Raw genomic sequence first — 16,296 nt, forward strand, 5'->3', positions numbered from 1 at the left:
CCATACCTCTTCTAATTAAACATTTAGATATCCAAAAACTTCAGAAGGCCCTATCTGCCTTCATATGGTCTCGCAAGAAACCTCACATAGTGCTGCAGAAACTATGTCTCCCGAAGGCTGAGGGCAGGGTGGGACTACCCAACATGCGCTTTTACAACCTGGCATGTTTACTTAGGCAGGGCCTAGACTGGTTAACTGGAGGTTCCAAATATTCTAACTTATCCCTAGAAGAGGCTATGGTGCACCCATATGACCTTTCAGCCATCCTCCATTCCAATCCCAATGCATTATCCCCCCCCACCTCAAAACGAGTGTACTTATTAAGGATACAGTCATTGCATGGAGAGAAGTAAGAAAGCTGTTTAAACTGCCATCCAGCATCTCCAATTACCTCAAAATACAAGGCAACCCTATGTTCCTTCCATCTATCATCCATAAAGCTTTTGGCCAATGGAAACTTAAAGGCCTTACTGCTGTCTCGTCTTTATCTCAACAAGCCTGGCAAATTCAAAACCTTTCAAACCTTGATGCGGGAGTACTCCCTACCACCAACTCATGTTTTTTTCCATCACCAACTCAATTATCTCAAATCATGTTCTGGTCCCAACACCAATCCACTCGAAACATCCTGCATTGATACTCTTTTCAAAAGCAATAATTACTCCATTTCCAATATTTACTCCTGTCTTATACAACATCAAACATGGAAATATGCTCTCAAACCCTTTCAAAAGTGGTCACACGTATTAGAAGACGAATCTCTGCCAGAAAAGATCCTTGAGGGATACAAAACTGTCCGCAATCTTACCACTTCCGAAACATGGAGGGAAACGCAATTCAAGATCATTCACAGAGCTTATTTTCCATTTCGTTTCAACAAGGCGGACCCCACCCAAGCGCAATGTTCCTAGTGTAACCTAACTCGCCCCACCTTGCTACATAGGCTCTGGGACTGTACCAAGATTGATGCTTACTGGGATAAGGTGATCACTTACATCAACGTGGTCCACAAAATTCAGTTGGCGAAGGATCGTCTATTATGCCTGTTTAGCATACCTCCTTCACCCTCATCGCCAACGAGGGTCCCACAAAATATTCCACAATGGGCTCACTTGTGTCTTCTAGTGGCTCGCAGGACTTATGTCTCACTGGATATCAGCGACTCCACCTACTCTAATAGTGTTTAAAAAGGCCTTCGCCTCACTCTTTCATCTAGAGAGATTGGATACCATCACTCTTAATTTTCGACCAACTTCCCGTTTTTTTAAAAGATGGCGAAAATATATCGAAGCTACATTTACTCCACAGGCACTAATGGATATAATGCACCCATTCCGTTACACGAAATGGTACTTAACAAGAGATCTCACCAACTCACTTGGTCGCCTTAAAATACCCCCCACCCCGGATTCCTTTACTTTTAAGCCACCGTAGGATATCCACAAATCCATTCTGCTCCTTAGCATCCACCCTTCCACATTTATTACTCTATATTTCTATGTATAGTGAGATCACTCAGGTTATTTACTATACCCTGACCAATATATACCATGCTCAGCCAGGTATGTACAGACGCTGCCTCCACTCCTGAAGGTATCTAGATGTTAAGATTTCATGTGTCGAGCAAAATTACGCTCACTAGTGTTGATAAGATGGCAAACATGAACGCCCCTGACCTCCCCTCCCTCTACCCTCCCCCTCTTTTTTCTTTTTCTGTTTTCTTTATTTTAACTGCTATGAGAAGTCTTTATTTTAGCTACTATGAGAAGTCTTTGTTCTTTAAAGATTGTAATAATAAATGCTATGTAACCTTTGATACATTCAGTTTTATACTATTGTATGCTATAAAACCCAATAAACTTTTTTTTTTTTTTTGAAAAAACTGCTTACGGCTTTAATGTAATGTCGGCTCCCGGCAATATGGAAGAAAATTGAGAAAAAACGCATGGGTAATCCCCCAGCCCATTACCAGGCTCTTTGGGTCTTCACATTCTATACACGGTTATCATACTGGTGATGCTGGTTGCTGATTCACATTTTTAAAAGTAATTTTCCCTAGTAGCGCAACAATTCCCCCCCCTTTTTAGTCATTGTCCTATAAAGGGTTTGGGGACCCAGGTCCTGCCCCAGGGGACATGTATCAATGCAAAAGTTTTAAAAAGGCCGTTTTTTCAGGAGCAGTGATTTTAATGATGCTTAAAGTGAAAAAATAAAAGTGAAATATTCCTTTAAATATCGTACCTGGTGGGTGTCTATGGTATGCCTGTAAAGTGGCCCGTGTTTCCCGTGTTTAGAACAGTCCCTGCACAAAATGACATTTCTAAAGGAATAAGTGTCATTTAAAACATCTTACGGCTTTAATGTAATGTCGGCTCCCGGCAATATGGATGAAAATTGAGAAAAACGCATGGGTAATCCCCCAGCCCATTACCAGGCTCTTTGGGTCTTGTATGGATATTAAGGGGAACCCCGCACCCAAATTAAAAAAAGAAAAGGCGTGGGTCCCCCAGGCCCTATATACTCTGAACAGCAGTATATAGGCGGTCCAAACAAGACAGGGACTGTAGGTTTGTTCTTAAGTTGAATCTGTAATTTGGAACAGGTACATTTTTTAAGTGTAGCTCCAGCCAAAAAAAATCAATTTTTAACTGCGTGCCAACTGCCTTACCCAGATATACTGCGGCGGAATGGCACGTACAGGCAAACTAACGTACCTGTATGTTGCCCTTTAAGAGGCGCCCGCGGCAAGTTCTGTAAATAGGATCGTGGGTCCCGCGGACTCGATGTCCGCGGGAATACCCGCGATCGTCTCACGGAGAGGAAGAATGGGGAGATGCTAATGTAAACAAGCATCTCCCCGTTCTGCCTAGTGACAGTGTCACTGATCGCTGCTCCCTGTAAACGGGAGCGGTAATCAGTGACGTGCCACATGTAGCCACGCCCCCCCCACAAATAGAATCACTCGCTAGGACACACTTAACCCCTACACTGCCCCCTAGTGGTTAACCCCATTCACTGCCAGTGTAATTTACACAGGAATTAGTGCATTTGTATAGCACTGATCGCTGTATAAATGACAATGGTCCCAAAAATGTGTCAAAAATGTCAGATGTGTCCGCCATAATGTCGCAGGACCTCAATTTTGTTTGGGAGCCACGTCGCACGACCGTGCAATTGTCAGTTAAAGCGACGCAGAACCGTATCGCAAAAAGAGCTCCGGTCAGGAAGGGGGTAAATTCTTCCGGGGCTAAAGTGGTTAAGCTTTTTGGATAACATAGGGAAGGGTTCTCATCACCCCTGTAACATTTGTTTTGCGGTCTGTGCCTCTGTTCAGAAGATTTCACCTCACATTCTGTCCCAATGACAATTGGATTTTGAAAATGTGGGTTTTTTTTTTTTAGGGAAACAAGGATTGGTGATAATAAAGCATCAGTGGAGACACCTTTTTCCCATATTAACTCTTACAGGAGAGAATTTTCCTTCCTAGGGGTAGATTTCCTCTCACTTCCTGTTGTCTCCCTCCGTTTGTAAGTAGGAGTCGTTTGTAAGTCGGATGTTTGAAAGTAGGGGACCGTCTGCATATACTATACGGTCTGCCCTAAATACTCTGCAGAAATTTGGGCCTTAGGTGTTGGTGGTACCAGAACACTGAGCCCTCACAGTTACTCTTGGTGGGCGCTGGAACGGGCCCTGCTGTGAAATATTAGATCAAAAATTCTAATTACATGCCCCTGTTTAAACAGGGGCTGAAAAATTGGGCCTTAGGCGGCGGTGGTGGTGCCACAACACTGCAACCCCTCACAGATACTCTAGTTGAGCACAGGAATGAGCACTGCTGCAAAATATTACAGCAAAAATTGTAAGTACATGCCCCTGTTAAACAGGGGCAGAAAAATTGGGCTTTAGGCACTGGTGGTGGTGCCCAGACCCAAAAATGGTTTTAGAAGCTATCAACATGAACATTGAGGAGGAATAGGATAATCACTCAGCATAACAGGATAGTCACTCAGCATCAGCATAGGCAGTCTTCAAGGGATCTCACATTCATAAAAAAATTAATCGGTTGCATCAGGTGCTTGGTAGCTGGTGATCCAAGACGGATTCATTTTTATGAAGGTGAGCCAATCAACCAAGTCTGTGGACAGGCGCACTCTGATCGGTTACAAAGCCTCCAGCAGCACTGAATGTGCTTTCAGATAGAACGCTGGATGCAGGACAGGCCAGTAGCTCAATTGCATACTGTGCAAACTCTGGCCAGTGATCCATCCTCAAGACCTAGTAACCCAGTGGATTTTCGGTTGGAAAAGTCTCCAAGTCTGATCTTGCCCCAAGGTATTCCTGCACCATGGAAATCAGACGCTGATGATGGTTGCTGGAACCGATCAGACCTTGGGGCTGCAGACTAAAAAATTGTCTAAACGCATTGGTCAGACAGCCACCTTCTCCATCTCCCCTTCTGTGACTGACCGAAGCCTCAGCAACACGTTGTCCAGGAAGCCCAGGAAATTGCAACCTCCTAGGCTCTGGAAATGCATTGCTCAAACCTTTCTGCGAGGCCTCCCGAAGAGGTTTCATCCTCTACTCCCTCTGTGAAGGCTGTAAGTTCCGCAACCTTACCCTTGTAACGTGGATCAAGAAGGGTTGCCAGCCAGTACTGATCCCTCTCCTTGATACCACGAATCCGAGGGTCCTTTCCCAGGCTTTGCAGGAGGCCATGCAGCGTAGGTTTGCTGAGGCATTCGGTCTGGTGTCCTCTGGGTCACTAAGGACAACATGATCCACAGCCACCTCCTCCCAGCCACGTACAAGTCCATGGGTTTCTGGGGACTGAAAACGATCCCTTGAAGACTGCTGCTGCTGCTGAGTGCCAGGCTCCACTTCCATGCTGACACAATCCTCCTCCTCTTCCTGTGTCATAGGCAGGCCTGCAGGAATACTGTCTGGATGAAGGGGGCCTTGAGAAGCAGGGAAGTCCTCCTCTTCCTCCCTTAGTTCTGCCTCAAGTGCCCTGTCCATTATTCCATGCAGTGTGTGCTCCAACAGGAAGACAAGAGGGACAGTATCACTGATGCATGCACTATCGCTGCTCACCATCCTCGTGGCCTCAAATGGTGACAGGACAGTGCAAAAAAAAACACAAGCTCCCCTGACCCTGTCCTGGTGCCATACTCACACAGGTACTCATTGATGGCCCTCCACTGCGTGTGAAGCAGCTGCAGCATTGCCAATGTTGAGTTCCACCTGGTGGGCATGTCACAGATGAGGCGGTTCTTGGGAAGGTTGCATTCCTTTTGAAGGTTAGCCAGCCAAGCACGGGCATTATATGACCGGTGGAAATGCCCACAGACTTTCCTGGCCTGCCTCAGGAGATCCTGTAAGCCCGGGTACCTTCACAAGCAAAATTAAATTAAGGACTTGAGCCAAACAAGGAACATGGGTCAAGTGTCCCTGTCGAAGGGCAGAGGGGAAGTTGGCGCCATTGTCGCAAACCACCATTCCTGCCTGAAGCTGGCGTGGCGTCAACCACCTCTGAACCTGCCCCTGCAAAGCTGCCAGAATCTCTACCCCAGTGTGGCTCCTGTCCCCTAAGCAGGCCAACGCAAGCACCGCGTGTCATCTTTTTGCCTGAGTGCTTGCGTAGCCCCTAGAACGCCTACGGAGCACCGCTGGTTATGAGGTCAAATCTGCACAGGAAGAGGCCATAGAGGAAGAAGAAGACGGGGTGGAGGAAAGAGGTATGGCAGAATCACCACTACCAGCATTTTGGAGGAGTGGTGGCGGAACAAGCTCCAACATTACTGCACCCTGTCCTGCATTCCTCCCTGCTGCCAGCAGGGTTACCCAGTGCGCCGTGAAAGAAAGGTAACATCCCTGTCCATGCCTGCTGGACCATGAGTCAGCGGTAATATGCACCTTACCGCAGACCGCCCTGTCCAACGAGGCCAAGACATTGCCTTCCACATGCCGGTAGAATGGCCTTCCGAGAAAAAAAAATGGCGTTTGGGAACCTGCCACTGAGGTACCGCGCATTCCACAAATTCTCGAAAGGGGGCAGAGTCTACTAGCTGAAAAGGCAGCAGTTGGAGTGCTAGCAATTTAGCCAAACTAGCATTCAGCCGCTGAGCATGTGGATGGCTGGGACCGAATTTCTTTTGACGTTTAGCAACTGGGGTAGGGAAATTTGCCTGCTACAATCGGATTTAGGTGTACCACTAGCAGATTGCCTGCAAGTGCTTGGGACACCTAATTCAACACCTTCATTCCTCTCAGTGCAGGTCTCTGAGAGGACTGAAGGTGTAGTGGGGTTGGAGATCCCAGCTGATGAGGAGCAAGGAGAGGTCCGCCTTGTTCTTTGGTGTGGGCCTTTTCAGTACTGTTGCCAACGGACTGCATGGGAGCTCGACATATGTCTGGTCAAGCATGTGGGGCCCAAGCGGCTGCTGTTTTGGCCACGCTTGATACGCTTCAGACATATGTTGCAAACAAATAGGTGTGGGAAGTGTAGCGCTAATACTGAAACTCCAAACACTTAAAAAATGTTAATAAACAATTCACGCCTGTGTGAAGGAAATAATAAACTTAAATTTCTCCCATATAAGGGGGAGTACAACACTAAAATATGAAAAATTCTGTAATGTGCAACACTAAAATATAATGTGAAAATTTCTGTAATGTGTTTTCATGTATAACAGGTCATCTCAAATGGAATATCACAGTCTCTTATGATAAGAGACTCAAACCATAAGGCAGAGAAATATACAAATAAAAAATAATGCTAATATTAGAAAGTTCACAACTCAAATTCTAGAATGTGCCCACAATCTACCACTCAAGTTCATAATTCATATGATAAAAATTTAGTCCAAAAAAAATATTGTAAAAATGGCTGGAACAGCCCAAGGGTGCAAAGCAGATGATGCAGTGCTATTCTTCTCAATGATGATCCCAAACAAATAGAGGATGAAATACTCTTACCGACTTCGGTGGACTCACAGGCCGTTGGCGGTGAGTCAAACGAGCTTGAACTGTCATAAGATGGATGACAGTATGAGTGTGGTCAGTGATGGTGACGAACCTCCTCCTTGCATGGGGGACCAGGTGCCAGCCCAAGTGGCTGATACGATCACCGCCGTCACCAATACAAGCGAGCCATGCTTATGATATGTAAGAAAGAAAAACAGGGAGCCAACAGCAACAGTGCGATCTGCTGCACATGTCTCAAAAAAGGCCCACACCAAAGGACTTTTGAAAAAACGCGCTGAGTCAGCAGCGCCCTGCACATGCGGAGCTCTGCGGTGTGATGCAGTCGGTTGGCTGTCCTTAAGCTGGCCCCTGGAGGGCACCCTGCCTCATTGGAGATGTGCCGCCTCCTCCTCCTCTCTTCTATCAGGCACCCACTTAGAGTCAGTGACCTAATCATCCCCTCCCTCCTTGCCACTGGAGCAAACCTGGCAGTATGCTGCAGCTGGAGGAACATGACTGCCAGTTTCTTGTCGTTCTTGGGCACCCCCTCTCTCTGGGCTCATGTTACTGCCTTCATCATCAACCTGGGTACCATCAGAGCCTTCAAAACACTGCGCATCCTCCTGCAGCATGTACCCGACACTGTGGTCAAACAGTTCGGGGGACTCCTCAGGACATGATGGTAGGGCTAGGGAAGGAGTGACTGATACCATTGAGCCGATGGAATAGGCCACTTTGGCAGCTGCATTGACAGCTTAACTTGTCTTATCCTGGGTGACAGAGGATCATGGCAGCTTTGTGATCCAACTCTACTGCATGTTGTGGCTCAACACGGTCAGCTGTCGAAAAAAAGAAGGACAAGCGTGCCCCACGGCCACATGCTGAGGATGCACCGTGTCCACAACCAGCACTGTTGGCTGTAGACACAGAGCCTGCTTGCCCTCTTTTAGTGGCCTGTGAGCGTCTGTCTTTCCCTGGTGGCCTTCCAGACATGCTGTAAAATTGGATTAACAAAACACCGCTTGAAGTTTACTAGAAAAATTTCACCAGGAATGGCCTGCAGTCAGTTATACGCTTGGCTAGGCTAGAATGCAGTGGATAAATATGCAGGAGACCGTATATACATTTTATGCACTGCAGATCACTGAATCACTTGCCTGCCTGCCTGAAAGTGTATTTGAAAACGTACACCAGCAATGGCCTGCAGTCAGATTATAGGCTTGGCTAGACTAGAATGCAGTGGATATATACAGGAGAATATCTCTCTCTCTCGCACTGCGGATCACTAAAATACTTGCCTGCAAGTGTATTTGAATACGTACACCAGGAACGGTCTGCAGTGTGATCTAGCTAAACTGTATACAGTGGATATATATTTACAGTGGAGATGGAAGGTATTCAGACCCCCTTAAATTTTTCACTCTTTGTTATATTGCAGCCATTTGCTAAAATCATTTAAGTGAATTTTTTCCCACCCTAATGTACACACAGCACCCCATATTGACAGAAAAACACAGAATTAACATTTTTGCAGATTTATTAAAAAATAAAAACTTAAATATCACATGTTCCTAAGTATTCAGATACTTTACTGTTACACTCATATTTAACTCAGGTGCTGTCCATTTCTTCTGATCATCCTTGAGATGGTTCTACACCTTCATTTGAGTCCAGCTGTGTTTGATTATACTGATTGGACTCGATTAGGAAAGCCACACACCTGTCTATATAAGACCTTACAGCTCACAGTGCATGTCAGAGCAAATGAGAATCATGAGGTCAAAAGGAACTGTCTGAAGAGCTCAGACACAGAATTGTGACAAGGCACAGATCTGGCAAAGGTTACAAAAAAATTTCTGCTGCACTTAAGGTTCCTAAGAGCACAGTGGCCTCCATAATCCTTAAATGGAAGATGTTTGGGACGACCAGAACCCTTCCTAGAGCTGGCCGTCCTGCCAAACTGAGCTATCAGGGGAGAAGGGCCTTGGTGAGAGAGGTAAAGAAGAACCCAAAGATAACTGTGGCTGAGCTCCAGAGATGCAGTCCGGAGATGGGAGAAAGTGGTAGAAAGTCAACCATCACTGCAGCCCTCCACCAGTCAGAGCTTTATGGCAGAGTGGCCCGACGGAAGCCTCCCCTTAGTGCAAGACACATGAAAGCCCGCATGGAGTTTGCTAAAAAAAGGACTCCAAGATAGTGAGAAATAAAATTCTCTGGTCTGATGAAACCAAGATAGAACTTTTTAGCCTTAATTCTAAGCGGTATGTGTGGAGAAAACCAGGCACTGCTCATTAACTGTCCAATACAGTCCCAACAGTGAAGCATGGTGGTGGCAGCATCATGCTGTGGGGGTGTTTTTCATCTGCAGGGACAGGACAACTGGTTGCAATCGAGGGAAAGATGAATGCGGCCAAGTACAGGGATGTCCTGGACGAAAACCTTCTCCAGAGTGCTCAGGACCTCAGACTGGGCCGAAGGTTTACCTTCCAACAAGACAATGACCCTAAGCACACAGCTAAAATAACAAAGGAGTGGCTTCACAACAACTGACGGTTCTTGAATGGCCCAGCCAGAGCCCTGACTTAAACCCAATTGAGCATCTCTGGAGAGACCTAAAAATGGCTGTCCACCAACGTACACCATCCAACCTGACAGAACTGGAGAGGATCTGCAAGGAGGAATGACAAAGGATCCCCAAATCCAGGTGTGAAAAACTTGTTGCATCTTTCCCAAAAAGACTCATGGCTGTATTAGATCAAAAGGGTGCTTCTACTAAATACGGAGCAAAGGGTCTGAATACTTAGGACCATGTGATATTTCAGTTTTTCTTTTTTAATAAATCTGCAAAAATGTCAACAATTCTGTGTTTTTCTGTATATATATATATATATATATATATATATATATATATATATATATATATATATATATATATATATATATATAGTCTGACTATATATATTAAATACACTGCAGCTAACTGAATCAACTGTCTGCCTGAAGTATATTAGAAACAGTACAGCAGTAACGGTCTGCAGTGAGATCTAGGTAACTGAATAAACTGCTTGCTCAAAGTAAATGAAATGACACTATCTCTCCACCAGCAACACACTACACAAGGCAGACATGCAGGCGGCCTTATATAGTGCGGGATGCGGACTTAACCCCCTGAGCCATAATTGGCCAAAGGCACCCTGCCTTTGGACAATTATGGCTCTCTTTGCTGATGGCGCTGTGACTGGCCAAAGCATGCGGGTCATAGTCCATGCTTGGCCAATCAGCCAGCAATGCACTACCATGACGCAGTGCATTATGGGGAATGACGCGCCGCTCGAATGCCCTATAATGTTCGATCTTCAGCGAACGATTGAACAGCCGATGTTAGAGTCAAACTCATGTTCGACTCGAACTCGAAGCTCATCCCTATTGGAGACACTAGTATAGTTCTATAGTTCTCAAAATACTGATCTGTTTAAACACTATACTTATAAAGGGCAGTGATCAGCGACATCTAGTGTGACTGCGATAATGTGGTAGGCAATCTGGTGCTTGCTGACCCTGGCTGGGAGGGGCACTAACTGACTCTGATGCTATCTAATGTCTCTAGTGGCACTAATAGTAATCAGTCAATACTGTACACTGTAGTAATGACACTGGTGGCAGGCCAAGCAAACTGTTAACTGCAGGGCAATCAAAGAGTAAAATGTGCCTAACAAGGTGTATATAAGTAAATATGCTGCTTCTACTCACACAGGCTCTGCTTTCTTCGCTACCTGAACTGAAAAGGGCTCAGAGAAAGAAGAATTGTGCTGATCCTGTTCAGTGAACACTCAAATTTGTGGGTTGCTCAGCACAATGTTCGGCGCATCCAGCCGAGTGCTCCACAGCTCTGCACAGTGCAGTCTAAGCCCTGACTGGGCAAAAGAGTACTGGCGCAAACTCTATTGGCTACAGCAGATCAGCAAGTTCTACTTGTGCTGTAGCCAATGACAGTAAGATCAGCAGGGGGCGCGTGACAGCAAGCTACGGGTACGTAGTCTGCCTGTGCAGTCCATCCACAGTAAATAGTGGTGTGGGTGGGGGCAAGTTAATTAGTTGAGTAATCCGTTTGAACGCGCCCCCCCCCCCGAAATAGCACTTCTAGCTGCGGTCATCTTGCGTAAGGACAGATGATTCATGTAGCATTTACTTCCTATTCCTAGACGCAATCTGTTAGCTTAGGCATGCAGGAAGGAGGGTGTGCTTGGCTGAGAAAGCCCCTTCTCCCCCTATCTCCAGATGAAAGAAAAAAATGCCACGAAGGCTCATGGGATGCAAGACATCATTTGGCCTAGGCCAGTAACTAGGAAACCGAAGAGATGTAAAAAAAAATAAAAATAAAAAAAAAAAGTAAAAAAAACAAAGTAAATATAATGTTCCCTAAAGCTATTGTAAAGCTTTTTTTTTTTAAATAAACATGTTATACTTACCTGCTCTGTGCAAGGGTTTTGCACAAAGTGGCGCTCCTTGCTCCTCCTCTTCATCGAGTGCCCCCATGGAGAGCCACTTTCCATGGAGGCACCCGTGCGGGCGCTCTCGCATCCATTGACACAGACAGCAGGACTCGGACCCGCCCCCGGTTTCTGTGTCACTGGATTTGAGTGACAGAAATAGGAGCCAATAGCCCCTGGTGCTATTAATCTATCCAATGAAGACTCGAGAAAGTGGCTGGAGCTGCTGGGCTCGTGGTTTGAACAATCGGGTTCAGGTAAGAAAAAGGGGGAGGTATAAGGATTAAAATAATGCTAATTGAGAGAGTTTAGTTCCATTTTAAGAAAAGGTTTGGTATAAATATTGTAATGGTCAATTTCCTCATTTCATTCCATCATCTGTGATTTGCAGTGTTTTAGTTAATTTTGGCTATTTATTGAATACATATAACACACAAAATACAACCGAAAAATATACAGCTATAGACACAATGGTCTTATTATTAAAGGGGTTGTAAACCCTTTTTTTTTTTTTAAACAACAAACATATCATACTTCCCTCCTCTGTGCAGTTCGTTTTGCAGTGTGGCCCGATCGTCGTCTTCTGGGGTCCCTCAGTGGCGCTCAAGGCTCCTCCCTGCAACAGTAAACCCCCTAGGAGAAGCGGTCTCCCTGGGGGCTACTGTGTGGGCGTGCTCCCGAGTCCAGGATTTGCGTCCATAGACACAGAATGCCGGACTTGGCCCGGCCCCCACATCATTGGATTTGACTGACAGCAGTGGGAGCCAATGTCTGCGCTGCTATCAATCTATCCAATCAAGAGCAGAGAACCCCGGGCAGAGAGGTAGAGCGCTAAAAACAAATACACTCTCACTTTTTGCTATAATAAATATCCCCCAAAAATATATTAAAAAAACCAACATTTTTTTCCCCTCAGTTTAAACCGATACGTATTCTACATATTTTTGGTAAAAATCGCAATAAGCGGTTACCGATTGGTTTGCGCAAAAGTTATAGCGTCTACAAAATAGGGGATAGTTTTATGGCATTTTTATTAATTTTTTATTTACTAGTAATGACGGCGATCACCGATTTTTATCATGACTGCGACATTATGGCGGACAGATCGGACACTTTTGGCGCGATTTTGGGACCATTTACATTTATACGGTGATCAGTGCAATTAAAAATGCATTGATTAATGTGTAAATGTGACTGGCAGTGAAGGGGTTAACCACCAGGTGGCGTTGTAGGGGTTAAGTGTGTCCTAGGGAGTGATTCTAACTGGGGGGGGGGCTATGTGTGACACGACACTGATCACCATTCCCGATTACAGGGAGCTGTGATCAGTGTCCTGTCACTAGGCAGAACGCGGAAATGCTCGTTTACATTAGCATTTCCCCATTCTTCCTTTCCGTGAGACGATCGCGGGTATCCCCGCGGACATAGAGTCCGCGGGACCCGCAATCACACGGAGGTCGCGCGCCCGCAAACCGCTTCTTAAAGGGCAACGTACAGGTATGTTAATCTGCCTGTACGTGCCCTTCTGCTGACGTATATGGGCGCGAGCCGGTTGGCAAGCAGTTAATACATAGGATGCATTAAGGTGAAAAAACATGAGGGTTTACAACCCCTTTATGAAAAAGTGCAATGACTTTATAGGCATTTCCTAAAATATAGCAACCAAAAATTAAAGTTTTACTAATCTGGCTATGGCAGACCAAAAACAGATTGGGTGCAATATAGCGCTTTACTATGTATTAAAAAAAATGAAGTCCTCCAAGGTCGCTGCATTGAGCTCACTTTTGCAATGAAAAAAAATATAAATAAAAAGACGCTAGGGCCACCAAATTACAAACAGAGGGAACTTAGGGCCCTCGAACGCCAGCTACAAATCTCTCCATCCCTACTCAAAAAAAAATCACCCGTCTCTGAATGACTCTCAAAGACCTGGCACTAGGCCAAGTAGAAAAAGCCATGACTAGGCTGAAACAACTATACTATGACAAGGGTAATAAGACCCACTCTCTATTAGCTAAAAAACTGTCTGAACGCTCTCACACGACTACTCCCCACCAAATTAAAAACAGACTGGGCTGTATACTATCCCATCCTCAGGACATTGCTCACTCCTTTGGAGGAGTTCTTTACCACTTTATACAATTAACTTTGGGATCCCTCATAACCCCCCTCCCCCCGAGCTAGTTGACCATATGAATCGCCACCTAGAGCGGAGTGGACTCCCTCGACTACAAACCTCGGACCTCCTTCCCCTCAGCGCACCCATCACAGAGGAGGAACTCATGTTGACCATTAAAACCCTACCCTTACGAGTACTATAAATCCTTTCTTCCCATACTGATGCCACACATGTGTAAACTTTTTAATGCCTTCCTTGATCCTAAAGCCAGACAAGGACCCCTCATTATGCGCTAGCTATAGGCCTATAGCGCACTTCTCTCAATATGCCTGAACGTGGTTTTACCCTCTCTAATTCACAAAGACCAGGTGGGCTTTGTCCCTCTCCATCAGGCGAGAGACAACACAAGAATGGTCATAGACTTAATTGATGTGGCAAACAGGGATGGCTTGGAGTCCTTAGTACTAAGCCTGGATGCAGAAAAGGCCTTTGACCGTCTTGGCTGACCTTTCCTGTTTGCCACGTTACGTCATATGGGATTCCAGGGGCCCTTTCTGCGGGCTATTTTACACCTTTATACCAATCCTACATCCCAAAAGGAAAGGAAAACTCCTTTTGCTCCATCTCCCTCTTTCCCAGTCACTAATGGTACTCGCCAGGGGTGCCCGCTCTCACCTCTACTGTCTGCAATATGTGTTGAACAACTCCTTGTGGCATCCATTCGCAGAAACCTAGACATTCAGGGTATACCAGTTAGAGGGAAGGAGATTAAGATGTCACTTTTCATGGATGATATACTCACCTTGACTCAGCCCAGGATTTCCCTACCCAATTTTCATGCTGAGCTTGACACCTATAGGTCCCTCTCGGGTTATAAAATAAATGCGACCAAATCGGAGGCACTCACGATTAACATCCCTGCAGGTGAAGTCCACCACCTGCAAGCACGTTTCCCCTACAATTGGAAGATCTCTGCCATGAAATACTTGGGAGTCCATATTACCCCGACCTTTGCCATCTTATACCAAGCAAACTTCCCCCCCTTATTTCGCTCTATAAGGGAACTACTGCAAAAATGGAAGACTCGCCACATTTTCCTCCTAGGACTCGTGGCCTCTGAAGATGACCATTCTCCCTAAACTCTTGTACCCATTTCAAACATTGCCTATCCCCGTCCCTTATGCACATTTAAGAAAACACCAACTGAATCTGATAAATTTTGCTAGAAACTACAAAAAGGCATAGGATTCCCCGTTCAGTATTAATGGTGTCCCGTTTCGATGGGGGACTAGCATTCCCTAACCTTGTAAAATATTATCAAGCAACCTCCTGGTTCCCTCAACTATCTTACAATAAACGGACAGAGACTGAAAAGATATGGCTGGCACCTATACACCTAATCAGTTTACTTTGGAATGCGAATGCGGAGGTGGACCCTGGTAGGCTCTTGGGATCTATGTCTCAACTTAGATCGCTCTGGAGCAAACTGTCTCGCGAACATGAGCTCAACTCGGTAAAATTCGCTGTTAACCTCTTTTCTCTGCAACCCCAAGATACCTGCTAGTCTCACTCACCAGATGTCCTCGCCCTGGGTGACACGGAACTTATTCCACTTTGGACACTTGGTAGACCCTAGATCTTGTAAATTACTAACGTTTACTGAACTCCAGGAAAAATATGAGTTACCTCGCCAGGTGTTCTATGGATATCTGCCATTATGCCCAAGCCATTGCCCCAAATTTACATTTCTCAGCACCATCCCCCTTCGAAAGCATAATACTGGAGGGATCCGCACGTTGGGGCCTGATCTCCAACATAAATCAGCTCTTTAATTCCTACTCCATACCAAACCAGGGTAAACATGCCTATATGCTCCGTTGGGAAAAGATATTGGGTGAAGAAATCCCTGAGATGACATGGCGGATGATCTGGTCACAGGCGGCTAAGCGCTCCTTTTGCACACTCTACAAGGAAAATGCATATAAAATCCTTTATTTTTGGTACTTGACTCCGGACGTCATCTATGTCAGGGGGACAAAGGTTTCCTTTACCATATCTATTTTAGTTGCCCCATGATAGTGCCCTTTTGGCTTACAACGCAGCACTTGCTGGCCCGCATCTTTGAGGTACCGGTCCCCATGACGCTGAAATTCTTCCTGCTTGGTGTGTCACCACTACAAATCACCAAACCATATAAGAAGCTACTTAGACACATCCTTACTGCCACGCGCTGAGTAGTTGCCCTCAACTGGAAGCGGCGCTCCCCACTTTCCAAAGACGCCCTATACGCCAGAATAAAGGACGTGGAGCTAATGGAAAAAATGACAGCTAGATTACAGGATATGCTGGAAATGCATGATAAGGTTTGGGAGCTCATCTTCAGGAGGACCCGTACTGAAAAATTCTGAAAAAACCCCCAAACGCAGCCACTGTGCCCATCAACTGCCACCACTGTGCCCATCAAACGCTCCCACTGTGCCCCACCTGCCCGGCACTTATTCTGTCTTGGTGGGGCAGCGGGTTATGGCGGCATGCGGTGTCCATGTCCTCGATGTCTTCTCCCATCCTATCCTATGATTGGACGCCTGATAGGCGTCCAATCGCAGCGCCTGTCGTTTCAGCCAAAAAGGTGACGGGTAACAGACCCGAGCACCTGATTGGTGGAGAGGCGGTTCAGTGTTAGGAAAGTGAATATTCCTTTTTCTAACACACCTGGGTGAACTG

General features: G+C 45.8%; 1 protein-coding gene across 2 annotated transcripts in view; it reads right to left on the reverse strand.

Moving 5' to 3' along the window:
* Positions 1-16,296, reverse strand: part of LOC141106041 (intelectin-1-like) — a 162,656-nt gene that overhangs the window by 45,207 nt on the left and 101,153 nt on the right. The window lies entirely within an intron of this gene.

This window comes from Aquarana catesbeiana, linkage group LG08 (assembly GCF_042186555.1).
Source record: "Aquarana catesbeiana isolate 2022-GZ linkage group LG08, ASM4218655v1, whole genome shotgun sequence".
NCBI classification, from domain to species: domain Eukaryota; kingdom Metazoa; phylum Chordata; class Amphibia; order Anura; family Ranidae; genus Aquarana; species Aquarana catesbeiana.